This window comes from Scyliorhinus torazame, chromosome 17 (assembly GCF_047496885.1).
Source record: "Scyliorhinus torazame isolate Kashiwa2021f chromosome 17, sScyTor2.1, whole genome shotgun sequence".
NCBI lineage: Eukaryota > Metazoa > Chordata > Chondrichthyes > Carcharhiniformes > Scyliorhinidae > Scyliorhinus > Scyliorhinus torazame.
In genome coordinates, this window is record NC_092723.1 from 83,833,854 (window position 1) to 83,856,448 (window position 22,595).

General features: G+C 52.1%; 2 non-coding genes and 1 pseudogene across 2 annotated transcripts; all 3 read right to left on the reverse strand.

Annotated features, from left to right (window-relative positions):
• Nucleotides 1-5,454: 5,454 nt before the first annotated feature.
• LOC140394678 (U2 spliceosomal RNA) lies at nucleotides 5,455-5,632 on the reverse strand (annotated as a pseudogene).
• A 5,898-nt stretch (nucleotides 5,633-11,530) lies between these two features.
• Nucleotides 11,531-11,719, reverse strand: LOC140394606 (U2 spliceosomal RNA). The gene has a single exon (XR_011935923.1). It is a non-coding gene; the product is annotated as a U2 spliceosomal RNA (small nuclear RNA).
• Nucleotides 11,720-17,615: 5,896 nt separating this feature from the next.
• On the reverse strand, nucleotides 17,616-17,803 carry LOC140394610 (U2 spliceosomal RNA). Its single transcript, XR_011935927.1, has one exon. It is a non-coding gene; the product is annotated as a U2 spliceosomal RNA (small nuclear RNA).
• Nucleotides 17,804-22,595: the final 4,792 nt, after the last annotated feature.

Here is a 22,595-nt window from a genome sequence, read left to right on the forward strand (position 1 = left end):
ATTCCTTCTTAAATATTTACAGTGCCAGTTTTTTTTGTACATTGGAGTGTTGGTTGCCCCGACCGAGGGGCTTTACACTGTTACCCGCCCCTCGGTGTACATTTGCTGGAAAGACTTTACACAGTGGTCTTTCCCCATTGCGCCTTGGCGGCAGCTGCACCAAGCTTGAGTGCGTCCCTCAGCACGTAGTCCTGGACCTTGGAATGTGCCAGTCTGCAACACTCGGTCGAGGACAATTCTTTGCACTGGAAGATCAGCAAGTTTCGGGCAGACCAAAGAGCGTCTTTTACCGAGTTGATGACCTTCCAGCAGCAGTTGATATTTGTCTCGGTGTGTGTCCCTGGAAACAGTCCGTAGAGCACAGAGTCCTGTGTCACAGATCTGTTTGGGATAAACCTTGACAAATACCACTGCATCTCTCTCCAGACCTTCTTTGCAAAGGCACATTCCACAAGGAGGTGTGTGACCGTCTCATTTCCCCCACAGCCACTCCGAGGGCAGCGTGCATTGGTGCAGAGCCTTCGGGTGTGCATGAAGAATCTGACAGGGAGGGCCCTTCTCACCACCAGCCAAGCTAGGTCTTGGTGCTTGTTTGAAAGTTCTGGTGAAGAGGCGTTCTGCCAGATGACTCTGGCAGTCTGCTCAGGGAACCATCCAACGTCCTCCACGGTCTCTTTTTCCTTGAGGGCCTCGAGGACATTACGTGCTGACCACTGCTTCATTGCCTTGTGGTCAAAGGTGTTTTCCTTCAAAAACTTTTCCACAAAGGACAGGTGGTATGGTACGGTCCAACTACTTGGAGCGTTCCGCGGCAATGAGGCCAGGCCCATCCTTCGCAACACCGGGGACAGGTAGAACCTCAGTATGTAGTGACACTTGGTGTTTGCATACTGGGGGTCCACGCTCAGCTTGATGCAGCTGGACACAAAGGTGGCCAACAGGATGAGGGAGGCGTTGGGTACGTTCCGCCCTCCCTTCTCCAGAGGTTTGTACATGGTGTCCCTTTGGACACGGTCCATCTTGGATCGCCAGATAAATTTGAAGATGGCCCGGGTGACTGCTGTGGCGTAGGGTCGGGTTATGGGCCAGACCTGCGCCACGTACAGTAGCACCGAGAGTACCTCACACCTGATGACCAGGGTTTTGCCCGCAATGGAGAGGGAGCGTTGCTCCCACCAGCCCAGTTTCTGTCTTACCTTTCCTATGCGCTCCTCCCAGTTTTTGGTGCACGCCCCAGCAGCTCCGAACCATATCCCCAGCACCTTCAGGTAATCGGACCTGACAGTGAAGGGGACAAAGGACCGGTCGGCCCAGTTCCCAAAGAACATGGCCTCGCTCTTGCCACGGTTTACCTTGGCTCCAGAGGCCAGTTCAAACTGGTCGCAGGTGGTCAAGAGCCTGCGTACAGACGCAGGATCCGAGCAGAAGACGGCAATGTCGTCCATGTACAGGGAGGCCTTGACTTGCATGCCTCCACTGCCTGGGATCGTCACTCCTCTTATACCCGGATCCCTCCTGATGGACTCGGCAAAAGGTTCTATGCAGCACACAAAAAGGGCAGAGGAGAGAGGGCAGCCCTGCCTGACTCCAGATCTGATCTGGAACTTTTCTGATTCCCACCCATTGATTGAGACTGCGCTATAGATGTTTGTGTAGAGCAGTTTGATCCAATTGCGAATTCCCTCCCCAAACCCCATTTTGGAGAGCACATCCATCATGTAGGTGTGCGATATTCTGTCAAAAGCCTTCTCCTGGTCAAGGCTGATGAGGCAAGTGTCCACCCCCCTGTCCTGCACGTAGGCGATCGTATCCCTGAGTAGCGCGAGGCTATCAGAGATCTTCCTGCCGGGTACAGCACAGGTCTGGTCAGGGTGGATCACCGACTCCAGAGCAGACCTGACCCGATTGGCGATGACCTTTGCTAGAATTTTGTAGTCCACATTCAACAGTGAAATGGGTCGCCAATTTCGAATTTCTTCCCTTTCCCCCTTCTGCTTGTAGATGAGGGTGATGATGCCTTTCCTCATGGACTCTGACATGCTGCCTTCCAGAAGCATACTCTCGTACACTTCCAGCAGGTCTGGGCCCATCCAGTCCCACAGAGCCGAATACAACTCAACCGGTAAGCCGTCGCTTCCGGGAGTTTTACTCGTCTCGAAGGACTTGGCGGCCTTTGTCAGCTCGTCCAGAGTTAGTGATTTGTCCAGGTTTTCCAGCTCGCTGTCGCCTATGACCTCCGTGATAGTCGACAGGAAGGTCTGGGAAACAGTGCTATCTGTTGGCTTCAGGTCATACAGTCCGGCATAAAAGGATTGGCTGATCCTCAGGATGTCAGACTGCGATGACTTTTCAGAGCCATCTTCTTCCTTCAGGCTGCTGATCACAGAGGTCTCTCTGTGCACCTTTTGGAAGAAGAAGTGTGAGCACTTTTCGTCCTGCTCCACGGAGCGGACTCTGGAACGGAAGATAACCTTGGAGGCCTCCGAGGTGTAGAGCGAGGCTTGCTGGCTCTTCACCTCTTGGAGATCCTCCTTGACATCCACCCCCATCGACTGCAGCTGGAGCAAATTTTGCATACTTTTCTGGAGCCTGGACATGACCCCTCGTCTCTCTCTCACCTTTTGAACGCCCTTGAGGATGAAAAACCTCTTGATATTCCCCTTGATTGCTTCCCACCAGAGATGTGGGGCCTCAAAGAGGGGTTTCACGGTTCTCCAACCTTTGTAATCCCTCCTGAGTTCCTCGATGTTCTCAGGGGTCAGCAGTTTTACATTTAGCTTCCACGTCCCCCTGCCTACCCCCTGGTTTTCCTGCAGGTGGCAGTCGGCCAGTAGGAGGCAGTGGTCAGAGAAGAACACCGGCGTTACGTCGGTGGACCTGACCGTGAAAGCTCGGGACACAAAAAAGAAGTCTATCCTGGAGCGGACGGACCCGTCTGGCCGTGACCATGTGTATCTACGCTGCGCGCCGTCTGCAGGGTTGCTGCAGACGTCGAGCAGCTTGGCGTCTTTTACCGTTTCCATCAGGAGTCTGGACGTAGCGTCTAGTTTGCTGTTGGCTTTGCTGGATCGTCCAGCCGCATCGATGATGCAGTTGAAGTCACCACCCAGGATGACCGGCTTGGAGGTGGCCAACAGCAGTGGGAGTTGCTGAAGAACTGCCAGCCGCTCACTTTTTACGGCCGGGGCGTACACATTAATAAGTCTGAGAGGGGTGTTTTTGTATTTCACGTCTGCTACGAGGAGGCGCCCGCCCACCACCTCCTTAACGTCGGAGATGGTGAAGTTGCCTCCCCGCAGCAGAATACCCATGCCGGAGGAGCGGCAGTCGTTTCCTCCTGACCAGATGGATGGCCCGTGGGACCACCAGCTCGACCAGCGCCTGTAGTTGCTGAGGTGCGGAATTCCGCACTCCTGCAGGAACAGTAGGTCAGCTTTTACATTTGCCAAATAGTTGAGTGTGGCTACACACCGCGAAGTATCTTTGATGCTTCGCACATTTATGGATGCAATTTTTAAACCCATTATAAAAAGATAGATTTACCAGTCTCAAGAGTCCAGAGTCTATACAGTTGGCTGTTCCAGCTGTTGAATGTTCCCCAGCATGCCGGTGGTGCTCGCAAACTTTAGCACAGTTGCAGGGCTGAGAAAACTGTTCTGGTTCGTACTGGCCCCGTGATTTTGATGCAGATGCATTGGGGGGGTGGTGTAGCCCTGGGGTTCGTCGTGGCAGTCAGTAGGTGTTGGGGTTGCAGGCCGGTCTTCACCTGGGTTGTTGCTGCTCGTTACTATCAGGGGTTGGTCTGCGACCTTGTTTTCTTCCCGGTCGGTGGTCTGGGGGGTCTGTGCCTTCCGTTCCACGTTGGTGCTTTGCCTCTTTATCTGAGGCCGATTCTTGTCCTGTTTTCCCTCATCGGATGAGGTGTCGGCACTAAGTGCGCCGGCTGAGAGGTGTCGCTTTTTGCCACTACCCCTCAGGGGGTTCTTCAGTTTGTTTTTTTGTTTCCTCTTTCGTTTGTCCCTGTTCACGGTTTCCCAGGGCTCTTTATTCTTTGTCCCATCCTCTTCCTCTTCCATTGAGTGTTCCTCATCAGATGGGGCTGGGGTTGGGTTGTCAGGAGGTGCTGGGGCCTCCTCTTTTTGTTGGGGGCCCTTCTGTTGCTTTTCCTCATTCTGAACCGTGGTGTCTTTTTCGGTGGAGGGTGTATGCACCTCCTCTCTGGTCGCCTTTTTGACTCCGCTGCTGATGATCTGTGCATATGTCGTCCCGCGTTTCGGGCAGGCCCTGTAAAGATGGCCGGCCTCCCCACACAGGTTGCAGCACTTGTCTTCCTTGCAGTCCTTAGTCATGTGTCCCTCCTGCCTGCAGTTCTTGCAGAAGGTCACACTGCAGTTTGCGGCAACATGCCCCGTTTTGCCACAGGTGTGGCATACTCGTGGCTGTCCCACGTAGTAGAGGTAGCCACGATTTACTCCAATAGCGAAATTGGAGGGGGGATGCAGGATGGCTCCGTTGCTGTCCGTTCTTAGGGTCACCTTGACCTGGTGCTCACTTGTCCAGATGCCGAAGGTGTCTTTCACTTGCACGCTGTCACTTTTCAGCTCAGCGTACCTGGCGAGGAACGTGAGCACATCAGACACAGGGACGTGGGGGTTGTACGTGTGCAGTGTAACAACCCGATTTCGCTGTGCCGGTAGCGTAAACAGAGGCTCCGCAGTCAGGATCGACAGGGGACTCTGGTTACCTTTTTCCTTGAAGACGTTCAAGAATTTGATGCACGCTGCGACGCTCTTGAAGGTGACATCAAAGAAGCCATTCTTGGGGAAGTTTTGCAAGCAGAAGATTTCTGTTGCTTTAAACCCACAACACTCGAGCAGTACCCGCTTCACGAAGAGTATCCGATCCAAAGGTGACTCTCCTTCCGTTTTCTTCACTGTGACTCGGACAGTGTTTCGCACTCCCCAGCCTGGTGGTCGGGATGCAGCTGCATCCATAGCTCGTACGTTGGGTGTGAAACTGTATCGGCGTTAGGCCTAAACCCGAGGTTTAGGCCAGCATGTAGATCCACCAATAGCAGCCAAGCTCCAAACGTTTCCTCTTTGACGACTTCAATCCCTCCGAGTTCTCCAATCCACGATCGACATCGAAATCCTCAGCTTCCCCCGATCAAATGAGACTACACTTGATCTGAGCCAAAAGGCTGAGAAGCTGAGTAATCCACATTCAACAGTGAAATGGGTCGTCAATTTTGAATTTGTTCGCTTTCCCCCTTGTGCTTGTAAGATGAGGGTGATGATGCCTTTCGTCATCCTTCATCACACCGGGGCCAGGTAGAAGCTGAGTAGCAGCAGCCACTTGACGAAGCGTTTTGTTGTGTGATGAAAGAAATGTGAATAAAGTGTATATTTGTATGTGTTTGAGCTGTTTTTTGACTTTGAAATTCCCCATAAAGGGGTGGTGTGCACCGTTCCTGGAGATACTGCAATACCAGGTCGATGCGTGGAGTGGACGGAGCAAGCCCCTATTCCATCTCCCTGCTCCAAAAATCAATTTAATATATGGTCCCCAGATAAGGGACGTATCAGATATTAAACTGATAAGAACAGATTTTTTTTTTTTTTCAAAAAAATATACTTTATTCATAAAAATTTATCATGAGCATTACAGAAACATTTCAAATTGTCTTGATGTACATTTCCGGCAGGGTTACATGTTGCCTTGACTTTCTTCCATTCAATTTTGATATTGTCATACACATATCACTCTTTACATTACAATTCCTTCTTAAATATTTACAGTGCCAGTTTTTTTGTACATTGGAGTGTTGGTTGCCCCGACCGAGGGGCTTTACACTGTTACCCGCCCCTCGGTGTACATTTGCTGGAAAGACTTTACACAGTGGTCTTTCCCCATTGCGCCTTGGCGGCAGCTGCCCCAAGCTTGAGTGCGTCCCTCAGCACGTAGTCCTGGACCTTGGAATGTGCCAGTCTGCAACACTCGGTCGAGGACAATTCTTTGCACTGGAAGATCAGCAAGTTTCGGGCAGACCAAATAGCGTCTTTTACCGAGTTGATGACCTTCCAGCAGCAGTTGATATTTGTCTCGGTGTGTGTCCCTGGAAACAGTCCGTAGAGCACAGAGTCCTGTGTCACAGGTCTGTTTGGGATAAACCTTGACAAATACCACTGCATCTCTCTCCAGACCTTCTTTGCAAAGGCACATTCCACAAGGAGGTGTGTGACCGTCTCATTTCCCCCACAGCCACTCCGAGGGCAGCGTGCATTGGTGCAGAGCCTTCGGGTGTGCATGAAGAATCTGACAGGGAGGGCCCTTCTCACCACCAGCCAAGCTAGGTCTTGGTGCTTGTTTGAAAGTTCTGGTGATGAGGCGTTCTGCCAGATGACTCTGGCAGTCTGCTCAGGGAACCATCCAACGTCTTCCACGGTCTCTTTTTCCCTGAGGGCCTCGAGGACATTACGTGCTGACCACTGCTTCATTGCCTTGTGGTCAAAGGTGTTTTCCTTCAAAAACTTTTCCACAAAGGACAGGTGGTACGGTACGGTCCAACTACTTGGAGCGTTCCGCGGCAATGAGGCCAGGCCCATCCTTCGCAACACCGGGGACAGGTAGAACCTCAGTATGTAGTGACACTTGGTGTTTGCATACTGGGGGTCTACGCACAGCTTGATGCAGCTGGACACAAAGGTGGCCAGCAGGATGAGGGAGGCGTTGGGTACGTTCCGCCCTCCCTTCTCCAGAGGTTTGTACATGGTGTCCCTTCGGACACGGTCCATCTTGGATCGCCAGATAAATTTGAAGATGGCCCGGGTGACTGCTGTGGCGTAGGGTCGGGTTATGGGCCAGACCTGCGCCACGTACAGCAACACCGAGAGTACCTCACACCTGATGACCAGGGTTTTGCCCGCAATGGAGAGGGAGTGTTGCTCCCACCAGCCCAGTTTCTGTCTTACCTTTCCTATGCGCTCCTCCCAGTTTTTGGTGCACGCCCCAGCAGCTCCGAACCATATCCCCAGCACCTTCAGGTAATCTGACCTGACAGTGAAGGGGACAAAGGACCGGTCGGCCCAGTTCCCAAAGAACATGGCCTCGCTCTTGCCACGGTTTACCTTGGATCCCGAGGCCAGTTCAAACTGGTCGCAGGTGGTCAAGAGCCTGCGCACAGACGCAGGATCCGAGCAGAAGACGGCAACGTCGTCCATGTACAGGGAGGCCTTGACTTGCATGCCTCCACTGCCTGGGATCGTCACTCCTCTTATGCCCGGATCCCTCCTGATGGACTCGGCAAAAGGTTCTATGCAGCACACAAAAAGGGCAGAGGAGAGAGGGCAGCCCTGCCTGACTCCAGATTTGATCTGGAACTTTTCTGATTCCCACCCATTGAGACTGCGCTATAGATGTTTGTGTAGAGCAGTTTGATCCAATTGCGAATTCCCTTCCCCAAACCCCATTTTGGAGAGCACATCCATCATGTAGGTGTGTGATATTCTGTCAAAAGCCTTTTCCTGGTCAAGGCTGATGAGGCAAGTGTCCACCCCCTGTCCTGCACGTAGGCGATCGTATCCCTGAGTAGCGCGAGGCTATCAGAGATCTTTCTGCCGGGTACAGCACAGGTCTGGTCAGGGTGGATCACCGACTCCAGAGCAGACCTGACCCGATTGGCAATGACCTTTGCTAGAATTTTGTAGTCCACATTCAACAGTGAAATGGGTCGCCAATTTCGAATTTCTTCCCTTTCCCCCTTCTGCTTGTAGATGAGGGTGATGATGCCTTTCCTCATGGACTCTGACATGCTGCCTTCCAGAAGCATACTCTCGTACACTTCCAGCAGGTCTGGGCCCATCCAGTCCCACAGAGCCGAATACAACTCAACCGGTAAGCCGTCGCTTCCGGGAGTTTTACTCGTCTCGAAGGACTTGGCGGCCTTTGTCAGCTCGTCCAGAGTTAGTGGTTTGTCCAGGTTTTCCAGCTCGCTGTCGCCTATGACCTCCGTGATAGTCGACAGGAAGGTCTGGGAAACAGTGCTATCTGTTGGCTTCAGGTCATACAGTCCGGCATAAAAGGATTGGCTGATCCTCAGGATGTCAGACTGCGATGACTTTTCAGAGCCATCTTCTTCCTTCAGGCTGCTGATCAAAGAGGTCTCTCTGTGCACCTTTTGGAAGAAGAAGCGTGAGCACTTTTCGTCCTGCTCCACGGAGCGGACTCTGGAACGGAAGATAACCTTGGAGGCCTCCGAGGTGTAGAGCGAGGCTTGCTGGCTCTTCACCTCTTGGAGATCCTCCTTGACATCCACCCCCATCGACTGCAGCTGGAGCAAATTTTGCATACTTTTCTGGAGCCTGGACATGACCCCTCGTCTCTCTCTCACCTTTTGAACGCCTTTGAGGATGAAAAACCTCTTGATATTCCCCTTGATTGCTTCCCACCAGAGATGTGGGGCCTCAAAGAGGGGTTTCACGGTTCTCCAACCTTTGTAATCCCTCCTGAGTTCCTCGATGTTCTCAGGGGTCAGCAGTTTTACATTTAGCTTCCACGTCCCCCTGCCTACCCCCTGGTCTTCCTGCAGGTGGCAGTCGGCCAGTAGGAGGCAGTGGTCAGAGAAGAACACCGGCGTTACGTCGGTGGACCTGACCGTGAAAGCTCGGGACACAAAAAAGAAGTCTATCCTGGAGCGGACGGACCCGTCTGGCCGTGACCATGTGTATCTACGCTGCGCGCCGTCTGCAGGGTTGCTGCAGACGTCGAGCAGCTTGGCGTCTTTTACCGTTTCCATCAGGAGTCTGGACGTAGCGTCTAGTTTGCTGTCGGCTTTGCTGGATCGTCCAGCCGCATCGATGATGCAGTTGAAGTCACCACCCAGGATGACCGGCTTGGAGGTGGCCAACAGCAGTGGGAGTTGCTGAAGAACTGCCAGCCGCTCACTTTTTACGGCCGGGGCGTACACATTAATAAGTCTGAGAGGGGTGTTTTTGTATTTCACGTCTGCTACGAGGAGGCGCCCGCCCACCACCTCCTTAACGTCGGAGATGGTGAAGTTGCCTCCCCGCAGCAGAATACCCAGGCCGGAGGAGCGGCAGTCGTTTCCTCCTGACCAGATGGATGGCCCGTGGGACCACCAGCTCGACCAGCGCCTGTAGTTGCTGAGGTGCGGAATTCCGCACTCCTGCAGGAACAGTAGGTCAGCTTTTACATTTGCCAAATAGTTGAGTGTGGCTACACACCGCGAAGTATCTTTGATGCTTCGCACATTTATGGATGCAATTTTTAAACCCATTATAAAAAGATAGATTTACCAGTCTCAAGAGTCCAGAGTCTATACAGTTGGCTGTTCCAGCTGTTGAATGTTCCCCAGCATGCCGGTGGTGCTCGCAAACTTTAGCACAGTTGCAGGGCTGAGAAAACTGTTCTGGTCCGTACTGGCCCCGTGATTTTGATGCAGATGCATTGGGGGGGTGGTGTAGCCCTGGGGTTCGTCGTGGCAGTCAGTAGGTGTTGGGGTTGCAGGCCGGTCTTCACCTGGGTTGTTGCTGCTCGTTGCTATCGGGGGTTGGTCTGTGACCTTGTTTTCTTCCCGGTCGGTGGTCTGGGGGGTCTGTGCTTTCCGTTCCACGTTGGTGCTTTGCCTCTTTATCTGAGGCCGATTCTTGTCCTGTTTTCCCTCATCGGATGAGGTGTCGGCACTAAGTGCGCCGGCTGAGAGGTGTCGCTTTTTGCCACTACCCCTCAGGGGGTTCTTCAGTTTGTTTTTTTGTTTCCTCTTTCGTTTGTCCCTGTTCACGGTTTCCCAGGGCTCTTTATTCTTTGTCCCATCCTCTTCCTCTTCCATTGAGTGTTCCTCATCAGATGGGGCTGGGGTTGGGTTGTCAGGAGGTGCTGGGGCCTCCACTTTTTGTTGGGGGCCCTTCTGTTGCTTTTCCTCATTCTGAACCGTGGTGTCTTTTTCGGTGGAGGGTGTATGCACCTCCTCTCTGGTCGCCTTTTTGACTCCGCTGCTGATGATCTGTGCATATGTCGCCCCGCGTTTCGGGCAGGCCCTGTAAAGATGGCCGGCCTCCCCACACAGGTTGCAGCACTTGTCTTCCTTGCAGTCCTTAGTCATGTGTCCCTCCTGCCTGCAGTTCTTGCAGAAGGTCACACTGCAGTTTGCGGCAACATGCCCCGTTTTGCCACAGGTGTGGCATACTCGTGGCTGTCCCACGTAGTAGAGGTAGCCACGATTTACTCCAATAGCGAAATTGGAGGGGGGATGCAGGATGGCTCCGTTGCTGTCCGTTCTTAGGGTCACCTTGACCTGGTGCTCACTTGTCCAGATGCCGAAGGTGTCTTTCACTTGCACGCTGTCACTTTTCAGCTCAGCGTACCTGGCGAGGAACGTGAGCACATCAGACACAGGGACGTGGGGGTTGTACGTGTGCAGTGTAACAACCCGATTTCGCTGTGCCGGTAGCGTAAACAGAGGCTCCGCAGTCAGGATCGACAAGGGACTCTGGTTACCTTTTTCCTTGAAGACGTTTAAGAATTTGATGCACGCTGCGACACTCTTGAAGGTGACATCAAAGAAGCCATTCTTGGGGAAGTTTTGCAAGCAGAAGATTTCTGTTGCTTTAAACCCACAACACTCGAGCAGCACCCGCTTCACGAAGAGTATCCGATCCAAAGGTGACTCTCCTTCCGTTTTCTTCACTGTGACTCGGACAGTGTTTCGCACTCCCCAGCCTGGTGGTCGGGATGCAGCTGCATCCATAGCTCGTACGTTGGGTGTGAAACTGTATCGGCGTTAGGCCCAAACCAGAGGTTTAGGCCAGCATGTAGATCCACCAATAGCAGCCAAGCTCCAAACGTTTCCTCTTTGACGACTTCAATCCCTCCAAGTTCTCCAATCCACGATCGACATGGAAATCCTCAGCTTCCCGCGATCAAATGAGACTACACTTGATCTTAGCCAAAAGGCCGAGAAGCCGAGTAATCCACATTCAACAGTGAAATGATGTGGAGATGCCGGCGTTGGACTGGGGTGAGCACAGTACGAAGTCTTACAACACCAGGTTAAAGTCCAACAGGTTTGTTTCGATGTCACTAGCTTTCGGAGCGCTGCTCCTTCCTCAGGTGAATGAAGAGGTATGCTCCAGAAACATATATATGGACAGATTCAAAGATGCCAGACAATGCTTGGAATGCGACCATTAGCAGGTGATTAAATCTTTACAGATCCAGAGATGGGGTAACCCCAGGTTTCAGAGGTGTGAATTGTGTCAAGCCAGGACAGTTGGTAGGATTTTGCAGTGAAATGGGTGGTCAATTTTGAATTTGTTTGCTTTCCCCCTTGTGCTTGTAAGATGAGGGTGATGATGCCTTTCGTCATCCTTCATCACACCCCGGGGCCAGGTAGAAGCTGAGTAGCAGCAGCCACTTGACGAAGCGTTTTGTTGTGTGATGAAAGAAATGTGAATAAAGTGTATATTTGTATGTGTTTGAGCTGTTTTTTGACTTTGAAATTCCCCATAAAGGGGTGGTGTGCACCGTTCCTGGAGATACTGCAATACCAGGTCGATGCGTGGAGTGGACGGAGCAAGCCCCTATTCCATCTCCCTGCTCCAAAAATCAATTTAATATATGGTCCCCAGAAAAGGGACGTATCAGATATTAAACTGATAAGAACAGATTTATTTATTTATTTTTTTTTATCAAAAAATTTTATTCATAAAAATTTATCATGAGCATTACAGAAACATTTCAAATTGTCTTGACTGTACATTTTCGGCAGGGTTACATGTTGCCTTGACTTTCTTTCATTCAATTTTGATATTGTCGTACACATATCACTCTTTACATTACAATTCCTTCTTAAATATTTACAGTGGCATGTTTGTTTTATACATTGGAGTGTTGGTTGCCCAGACCGACGGGCTTTACACTGTTACGCGCCCCTCGGTGTACATTTGCTGGAAAGACTTTACACAGTGGTCTTTCCCCATTGCGCCTTGGCGGCAGCTGCCCCAAGCTTGAGTGCGTCCCTCAGCACGTAGTCCTGGACCTTGGAATGTGCCAGTCTGCAACACTCGGTCGAGGACAATTCTTTGCACTGGAAGATCAGCAAGTTTCGGGCAGACCAAAGAGCGTCTTTTACCGAGTTGATGACCTTCCAGCAGCAGTTGATATTTGTCTCGGTGTGTGTCCCTGGAAACAGTCCGTAGAGCACAGAGTCCTGTGTCACAGATCTGTTTGGGATAAACCTTGACAAATACCACTGCATCTCTCTCCAGACCTTCTTTGCAAAGGCACATTCCACAAGGAGGTGTGTGACCGTCTCATTTCCCCCACAGCCACTCCGAGGGCAGCGTGCATTGGTGCAGAGCCTTCGGGTGTGCATGAAGAATCTGACAGGGAGGGCCCTTCTCACCACCAGCCAAGCTAGGTCTTGGTGCTTGTTTGAAAGTTCTGGTGATGAGGCGTTCTGCCAGATGACTCTGGCAGTCTGCTCAGGGAACCATCCAACGTCTTCCACGGTCTCTTTTTCCCTGAGGGCCTCGAGGACATTACGTGCTGACCACTGCTTCATTGCCTTGTGGTCAAAGGTGTTTTCCTTCAAAAACTTTTCCACAAAGGACAGGTGGTACGGTACGGTCCAACTACTTGGAGCGTTCCGCGGCAATGAGGCCAGGCCCATCCTTCGCAACACCGGGGACAGGTAGAACCTCAGTATGTAGTGACACTTGGTGTTTGCATACTGGGGGTCTACGCACAGCTTGATGCAGCTGGACACAAAGGTGGCCAGCAGGATGAGGGAGGCGTTGGGTACGTTCCGCCCTCCCTTCTCCAGAGGTTTGTACATGGTGTCCCTTCGGACACGGTCCATCTTGGATCGCCAGATAAATTTGAAGATGGCCCGGGTGACTGCTGTGGCGTAGGGTCGGGTTATGGGCCAGACCTGCGCCACGTACAGTAGCACCGAGAGTACCTCACACCTGATGACCAGGGTTTTGCCCGCAATGGAGAGGGAGTGTTGCTCCCACCAGCCCAGTTTCTGTCTTACCTTTCCTATGCGCTCCTCCCAGTTTTTGGTGCACGCCCCAGCAGCTCCGAACCATATCCCCAGCACCTTCAGGTAATCTGACCTGACAGTGAAGGGGACAAAGGACCGGTCGGCCCAGTTCCCAAAGAACATGGCCTCGCTCTTGCCACGGTTTACCTTGGCTCCCGAGGCCAGTTCAAACTGGTCGCAGGTGGTCAAGAGCCTGCGCACAGACGCAGGATCCGAGCAGAAGGCGGCAACGTCGTCCATGTACAGGGAGGCCTTGACTTGCATGCCTCCACTGCCTGGGATCGTCACTCCTCTTATACCCGGATCCCTCCTGATGGACTCGGCAAAAGGTTCTATGCAGCACACAAAAAGGGCAGAGGAGAGAGGGCAGCCCTGCCTGACTCCAGATCTGATCTGGAACTTTTCTGATTCCCACCCATTGATTGAGACTGCGCTATAGATGTTTGTGTAGAGCAGTTTGATCCAATTGCGAATTCCCTCCCCAAACCCCATTTTGGAGAGCACATCCATCATGTAGGTGTGTGATATTCTGTCAAAAGCCTTTTCCTGGTCAAGGCTGATGAGGCAAGTGTCCACCCCCCTGTCCTGCACGTAGGCGATCGTATCCCTGAGTAGCGCGAGGCTATCAGAGATCTTTCTGCCGGGTACAGCACAGGTCTGGTCAGGGTGGATCACCGACTCCAGAGCAGACCTGACCCGATTGGCAATGACCTTTGCTAGAATTTTGTAGTCCACATTCAACAGTGAAATGGGTCGCCAATTTCGAATTTCTTCCCTTTCCCCCTTCTGCTTGTAGATGAGGGTGATGATGCCTTTCCTCATGGACTCTGACATGCTGCCTTCCAGAAGCATACTCTCGTACACTTCCAGCAGGTCTGGGCCCATCCAGTCCCACAGAGCCGAATACAACTCAACCGGTAAGCCGTCGCTTCCGGGAGTTTTACTCGTCTCGAAGGACTTGGCGGCCTTTGTCAGCTCGTCCAGAGTTAGTGGTTTGTCCAGGTTTTCCAGCTCGCTGTCGCCTATGACCTCCGTGATAGTCGACAGGAAGGTCTGGGAAACAGTGCTATCTGTTGGCTTCAGGTCATACAGTCCGGCATAAAAGGATTGGCTGATCCTCAGGATGTCAGACTGCGATGACTTTTCAGAGCCATCTTCTTCCTTCAGGCTGCTGATCACAGGGGTCTCTCTGTGCACCTTTTGGAAGAAGAAGCGTGAGCACTTTTCGTCCTGCTCCACGGAGCGGACTCTGGAACGGAAGATAACCTTGGAGGCCTCCGAGGTGTAGAGCGAGGCTTGCTGGCTCTTCACCTCTTGGAGATCCTCCTTGACATCCACCCCCATCGACTGCAGCTGGAGCAAATTTTGCATACTTTTCTGGAGCCTGGACATGACCCCTCGTCTCTCTCTCACCTTTTGAACGCCTTTGAGGATGAAAAACCTCTTGATATTCCCCTTGATTGCTTCCCACCAGAGATGTGGGGCCTCAAAGAGGGGTTTCACGGTTCTCCAACCTTTGTAATCCCTCCTGAGTTCCTCGATGTTCTCAGGGGTCAGCAGTTTTACATTTAGCTTCCACGTCCCCCTGCCTACCCCCTGGTCTTCCTGCAGGTGGCAGTCGGCCAGTAGGAGGCAGTGGTCAGAGAAGAACACCGGCGTTACGTCGGTGGACCTGACCGTGAAAGCTCGGGACACAAAAAAGAAGTCTATCCTGGAGCGGACGGACCCGTCTGGCCGTGACCATGTGTATCTACGCTGCGCGCCGTCTGCAGGGTTGCTGCAGACGTCGAGCAGCTTGGCGTCTTTTACCGTTTCCATCAGGAGTCTGGACGTAGCGTCTAGTTTGCTGTCGGCTTTGCTGGATCGTCCAGCCGCATCGATGATGCAGTTGAAGTCACCACCCAGGATGACCGGCTTGGAGGTGGCCAACAGCAGTGGGAGTTGCTGAAGAACTGCCAGCCGCTCACTTTTTACGGCCGGGGCGTACACATTAATAAGTCTGAGAGGGGTGTTTTTGTATTTCACGTCTGCTACGAGGAGGCGCCCGCCCACCACCTCCTTAACGTCGGAGATGGTGAAGTTGCCTCCCCGCAGCAGAATACCCAGGCCGGAGGAGCGGCAGTCGTTTCCTCCTGACCAGATGGATGGCCCGTGGGACCACCAGCTCGACCAGCGCCTGTAGTTGCTGAGGTGCGGAATTCCGCACTCCTGCAGGAACAGTAGGTCAGCTTTTACATTTGCCAAATAGTTGAGTGTGGCTACACACCGCGAAGTATCTTTGATGCTTCGCACATTTATGGATGCAATTTTTAAACCCATTATAAAAAGATAGATTTACCAGTCTCAAGAGTCCAGAGTCTATACAGTTGGCTGTTCCAGCTGTTGAATGTTCCCCAGCATGCCGGTGGTGCTCGCAAACTTTAGCACAGTTGCAGGGCTGAGAAAACTGTTCTGGTCCGTACTGGCCCCGTGATTTTGATGCAGATGCATTGGGGGGGTGGTGTAGCCCTGGGGTTCGTCGTGGCAGTCAGTAGGTGTTGGGGTTGCAGGCCGGTCTTCACCTGGGTTGTTGCTGCTCGTTGCTATCGGGGGTTGGTCTGTGACCTTGTTTTCTTCCCGGTCGGTGGTCTGGGGGGTCTGTGCCTTCCGTTCCACGTTGGTGCTTTGCCTCTTTATCTGAGGCCGATTCTTGTCCTGTTTTCCCTCATCGGATGAGGTGTCGGCACTAAGTGCGCCGGCTGAGAGGTGTCGCTTTTTGCCACTACCCCTCAGGGGGTTCTTCAGTTTGTTTTTTTGTTTCCTCTTTCGTTTGTCCCTGTTCACGGTTTCCCAGGGCTCTTTATTCTTTGTCCCATCCTCTTCCTCTTCCATTGAGTGTTCCTCATCAGATGGGGCTGGGGCTGGGTTGTCAGGAGGTGCTGGGGCCTCCTCTTTTTGTTGGGGGCCCTTTTGTTGCTTTTCCTCATTCTGAGCCGTGGTGTCTTTTTCGGTGGAGGGTGTATGCACCTCCTCTCTGGTCGCCTTTTTGACTCCGCTGCTGATGATCTGTGCATATGTCGCCCCGCGTTTCGGGCAGGCCCTGTAAAGATGGCCGGCCTCCCCACACAGGTTGCAGCACTTGTCTTCCTTGCAGTCCTTAGTCATGTGTCCCTCCTGCCTGCAGTTCTTGCAGAAGGTCACACTGCAGTTTGCGGCAACATGCCCCGTTTTGCCACAGGTGTGGCATACTCGTGGCTGTCCCACGTAGTAGAGGTAGCCACGATTTACTCCAATAGCGAAATTGGAGGGGGGATGCAGGATGGCTCCGTTGCTGTCCGTTCTTAGGGTCACCTTGACCTGGTGCTCACTTGTCCAGATGCCGAAGGTGTCTTTCACTTGCACGCTGTCACTTTTCAGCTCAGCGTACCTGGCGAGGAACGTGAGCACATCAGACACAGGGACGTGGGGGTTGTACGTGTGCAGTGTAACAACCCGATTTCGCTGTGCCGGTAGCGTAAACAGAGGCTCCGCAGTCAGGATCGACAAGGGACTCTGGTTACCTTTTTCCTTGAAGACGTTTAAGAATTTGATGCACGCTGCGACGCTCTTGAAGGTGACATCAAAGAAGCCATTCTTGGGGAAGTTTTGCAAGCAGAAGATTTGTGTTACTTTAAACCCACAACACTCGAGCAGCACCCGCTTCACGAAGAGTATCCGATCCAAAGGTGACTCTCCTTCCGTTTTCTTCACTGTGACTCGGACAGTGTTTCGCACTCCCCAGCCTGGTGGTCGGGATGCAGCTGCATCCATAGCTCGTACGTTGGGTGTGAAACTGTATCGGCGTTAGGCCCAAACCAGAGGTTTAGGCCAGCATGTAGATCCACCAATAGCAGCCAAGCTCCAAACGTTTCCTCTTTGACGACTTCAATCCCTCCAAGTTCTCCAATCCACGATCGACATGGAAATCCTCAGCTTCCCGCGATCAAATGAGACTACACTTGATCTTAGCCAAAAGGCCGAGAAGCCGAGTAATCCACATTCAACAGTGAAATGATGTGGAGATGCCGGCGTTGGACTGGGGTGAGCACAGTACGAAGTCTTACAACACCAGGTTAAAGTCCAACAGGTTTGTTTCGATGTCACTAGCTTTCGGAGCGCTGCTCCTTCCTCAGGTGAATGAAGAGGTATGCTCCAGAAACATATATATGGACAGATTCAAAGATGCCAGACAATGCTTGGAATGCGACCATTAGCAGGTGATTAAATCTTTACAGATCCAGAGATGGGGTAACCCCAGGTTTCAGAGGTGTGAATTGTGTCAAGCCAGGACAGTTGGTAGGATTTTGCAGTGAAATGGGTGGTCAATTTTGAATTTGTTTGCTTTCCCCCTTGTGCTTGTAAGATGAGGGTGATGATGCCTTTCGTCATCCTTCATCATACCGGGGCCAGGTAGAAGCTGAGTAGCAGCAGCCACTTGACGAAGCGTTTTGTTGTGTGATGAAAGAAATGTGAATAAAGTGTATATTTGTATGTGTTTGAGCTGTTTTTTGACTTTGAAATTCCCCATAAAGGGGTGGTGTGCACCGTTCCTGGAGATACTGCAATACCAGGTCGATGCGTGGAGTGGACGGAGCAAGCCCCTATTCCATCTCCCTGCTCCAAAAATCAATTTAATATATGGTCCCCAGAAAAGGGACGTATCAGATATTAAACTGATAAGAACAGATTTTTTTTTTTTTTTTTTTTTTATCAAAAAATTTTATTCATAAAAATTTATCATGAGCATTACAGAAACATTTCAAATTGTCTTGACTGTACATTTTCGGCAGGGTTACATGTTGCCTTGACTTTCATTCAATTTTGATATTGTCGTACACATATCACTCTTTACATTACAATTCCTTCTTAAATATTTACAGTGGCATGTTTGTTTTATACATTGGAGTGTTGGTTGCCCAGACCGACGGGCTTTACACTGTTACGCGCCCCTCGGTGTACATTTGCTGGAAAGACTTTACACAGTGGTCTTTCCCCATTGCGCCTTGGCGGCAGCTGCCCCAAGCTTGAGTGCGTCCCTCAGCACGTAGTCCTGGACCTTGGAATGTGCCAGTCTGCAACACTCGGTCGAGGACAATTCTTTGCACTGGAAGATCAGCAAGTTTCGGGCAGACCAAAGAGCGTCTTTTACCGAGTTGATGACCTTCCAGCAGCAGTTGATATTTGTCTCGGTGTGTGTCCCTGGAAACAGTCCGTAGAGCACAGAGTCCTGTGTCACAGATCTGTTTGGGATAAACCTTGACAAATACCACTGCATCTCTCTCCAGACCTTCTTTGCAAAGGCACATTCCACAAGGAGGTGTGTGACCGTCTCATTTCCCCCACAGCCACTCCGAGGGCAGCGTGCATTGGTGCAGAGCCTTCGGGTGTGCATGAAGAATCTGACAGGGAGGGCCCTTCTCACCACCAGCCAAGCTAGGTCTTGGTGCTTGTTTGAAAGTTCTGGTGATGAGGCGTTCTGCCAGATGACTCTGGCAGTCTGCTCAGGGAACCATCCAACGTCTTCCACGGTCTCTTTTTCCCTGAGGGCCTCGAGGACATTACGTGCTGACCACTGCTTCATTGCCTTGTGGTCAAAGGTGTTTTCCTTCAAAAACTTTTCCACAAAGGACAGGTGGTACGGTACGGTCCAACTACTTGGAGCGTTCCGCGGCAATGAGGCCAGGCCCATCCTTCGCAACACCGGGGACAGGTAGAACCTCAGTATGTAGTGACACTTGGTGTTTGCATACTGGGGGTCTACGCACAGCTTGATGCAGCTGGACACAAAGGTGGCCAGCAGGATGAGGGAGGCGTTGGGTACGTTCCGCCCTCCCTTCTCCAGAGGTTTGTACATGGTGTCCCTTCGGACACGGTCCATCTTGGATCGCCAGATAAATTTGAAGATGGCCCGGGTGACTGCTGTGGCGTAGGGTCGGGTTATGGGCCAGACCTGCGCCACGTACAGTAGCACCGAGAGTACCTCACACCTGATGACCAGGGTTTTGCCCGCAATGGAGAGGGAGCGTTGCTCCCACCAGCCCAGTTTCTGTCTTACCTTTCCTATGCGCTCCTCCCAGTTTTTGGTGCACGCCCCAGCAGCTCCGAACCATATCCCCAGCACCTTCAGGTAATCTGACCTGACAGTGAAGGGGACAAAGGACCGGTCGGCCCAGTTCCCAAAGAACATGGCCTCGCTCTTGCCACGGTTTACCTTGGCTCCCGAGGCCAGTTCAAACTGGTCGCAGGTGGTCAAGAGCCTGCGCACAGACGCAGGATCCGAGCAGAAGGCGGCAACGTCGTCCATGTACAGGGAGGCCTTGACTTGCATGCCTCCACTGCCTGGGATCGTCACTCCTCTTATGCCCGGATCCCTCCTGATGGACTCGGCAAAAGGTTCTATGCAGCACACAAAAAGGGCAGAGGAGAGAGGGCAGCCCTGCCTGACTCCAGATCTGATCTGGAACTTTTCTGATTCCCACCCATTGATTGAGACTGCGCTATAGATGTTTGTGTAGAGCAGTTTGATCCAATTGCGAATTCCCTTCCCCAAACCCCATTTTGGAGAGCACATCCATCATGTAGGTGTGCGATATTCTGTCAAACGCCTTCTCCTGGTCAAGGCTGATGAGGCAAGTGTCCACCCCCCTGTCCTGCACGTAGGCGATCGTATCCCTGAGTAGCGCGAGGCTATCAGAGATCTTTCTGCCGGGTACAGCACAGGTCTGGTCAGGGTGGATCACCGACTCCAGAGCAGACCTGACCCGATTGGCAATGACCTTTGCTAGAATTTTGTAGTCCACATTCAACAGTGAAATGGGTCGCCAATTTCGAATTTCTTCCCTTTCCCCCTTCTGCTTGTAGATGAGGGTGATGATGCCTTTCCTCATGGACTCTGACATGCTGCCTTCCAGAAGCATACTCTCGTACACTTCCAGCAGGTCTGGGCCCATCCAGTCCCACAGAGCCGAATACAACTCAACCGGTAAGCCGTCGCTTCCGGGAGTTTTACTCGTCTCGAAGGACTTGGCGGCCTTTGTCAGCTCGTCCAGAGTTAGTGGTTTGTCCAGGTTTTCCAGCTCGCTGTCGCCTATGACCTCCGTGATAGTCGACAGGAAGGTCTGGGAAACAGTGCTATCTGTTGGCTTCAGGTCATACAGTCCGGCATAAAAGGATTGGCTGATCCTCAGGATGTCAGACTGCGATGACTTTTCAGAGCCATCTTCTTCCTTCAGGCTGCTGATCACAGAGGTCTCTCTGTGCACCTTTTGGAAGAAGAAGCGTGAGCACTTTTCGTCCTGCTCCACGGAGCGGACTCTGGAACGGAAGATAACCTTGGAGGCCTCCGAGGTGTAGAGCGAGGCTTGCTGGCTCTTCACCTCTTGGAGATCCTCCTTGACATCCACCCCCATCGACTGCAGCTGGAGCAAATTTTGCATTCTTTTCTGGAGCCTGGACATGACCCCTCGTCTCTCTCTCACCTTTTGAACGCCTTTGAGGATGAAAAACCTCTTGATATTCCCCTTGATTGCTTCCCACCAGAGATGTGGGGCCTCAAAGAGGGGTTTCACGGTTCTCCAACCTTTGTAATCCCTCCTGAGTTCCTCGATGTTCTCAGGGGTCAGCAGTTTTACATTTAGGTTCCACGTCCCCCTGCCTACCCCCTGGTCTTCCTGCAGGTGGCAGTCGGCCAGTAGGAGGCAGTGGTCAGAGAAGAACACCGGCGTTACGTCGGTGGACCTGACCGTGAAAGCTCGGGACACAAAAAAGAAGTCTATCCTGGAGCGGACGGACCCGTCTGGCCGTGACCATGTATATCTACGCTGCGCGCCGTCTGCAGGGTTGCTGCAGACGTCGAGCAGCTTGGCGTCTTTTAGTCACCACCCAGGATGACCGGCTTGGAGGTGGCCAACAGCAGTGGGAGTTGCTGAAGAACTGCCAGCCGCTCACTTTTTACGGCCGGGGCGTACACATTAATAAGTCTGAGAGGGGTGTTTTTGTATTTCACGTCTGCTACGAGGAGGCGCCCGCCCACCACCTCCTTAACGTCGGAGATGGTGAAGTTGCCTCCCCGCAGCAGAATACCCAGGCCGGAGGAGCGGCAGTCGTTTCCTCCTGACCAGATGGATGGCCCGTGGGACCACCAGCTCGACCAGCGCCTGTAGTTGCTGAGGTGCGGAATTCCGCACTCCTGCAGGAACAGTAGGTCAGCTTTTACATTTGCCAAATAGTTGAGTGTGGCTACACACCGCGAAGTATCTTTGATGCTTCGCACATTTATGGATGCAATTTTTAAACCCATTATAAAAAGATAGATTTACCAGTCTCAAGAGTCCAGAGTCTATACAGTTGGCTGTTCCAGCTGTTGAATGTTCCCCAGCATGCCGGTGGTGCTCGCAAACTTTAGCACAGTTGCAGGGCTGAGAAAACTGTTCTGGTCCGTACTGGCCCCGTGATTTTGATGCAGATGCATTGGGGGGGTGGTGTAGCCCTGGGGTTCGTCGTGGCAGTCAGTAGGTGTTGGGGTTGCAGGCCGGTCTTCACCTGGGTTGTTGCTGCTCGTTGCTATCGGGGGTTGGTCTGTGACCTTGTTTTCTTCCCGGTCGGTGGTCTGGGGGGTCTGTGCCTTCCGTTCCACGTTGGTGCTTTGCCTCTTTATCTGAGGCCGATTCTTGTCCTGTTTTCCCTCATCGGATGAGGTGTCGGCACTAAGTGCGCCGGCTGAGAGGTGTCGCTTTTTGCCACTACCCCTCAGGGGGTTCTTCAGTTTGTTTTTTTGTTTCCTCTTTCGTTTGTCCCTGTTCACGGTTTCCCAGGGCTCTTTATTCTTTGTCCCATCCTCTTCCTCTTCCATTGAGTGTTCCTCATCAGATGGGGCTGGGGTTGGGTTGTCAGGAGGTGCTGGGGCCTCCTCTTTTTGTTGGGGGCCCTTCTGTTGCTTTTCCTCATTCTGAAGCGTGGTGTCTTTTTCGGTGGAGGGTGTATGCACCTCCTCTCTGGTCGCCTTTTTGACTCCGCTGCTGATGATCTGTGCATATGTCGCCCCGCGTTTCGGGCAGGCCCTGTAAAGATGGCCGGCCTCCCCACACAGGTTGCAGCACTTGTCTTCCTTGCAGTCCTTAGTCATGTGTCCCTCCTGCCTGCAGTTCTTGCAGAAGGTCACACTGCAGTTTGCGGCAACATGCCCCGTTTTGCCACAGGTGTGGCATACTCGTGGCTGATTAAAGGAAACTATAATTTATAGGAATCTTAACCTGTCGATCTACGCCAAGTTTGGGGGAAACTTAGTTGATGAATCAAGTCCTGGCGCAATACGACAAGTTGTAAGATTTGTACTATTTTGTAGACTGTGTTAAGTAGTTCGATTCCTTGTATTATTCGACTGTGTAAAGTTGAAGGAATTTATATCATCTCTGCTATTCGGTTATCAGTAGCACTTTGCGAATACTGGAACTCAGCAGAAATTTGCAGTATAAACTCCTCAGGTGCCAAAAAGAATTGTTTTATTTGTAGTCGC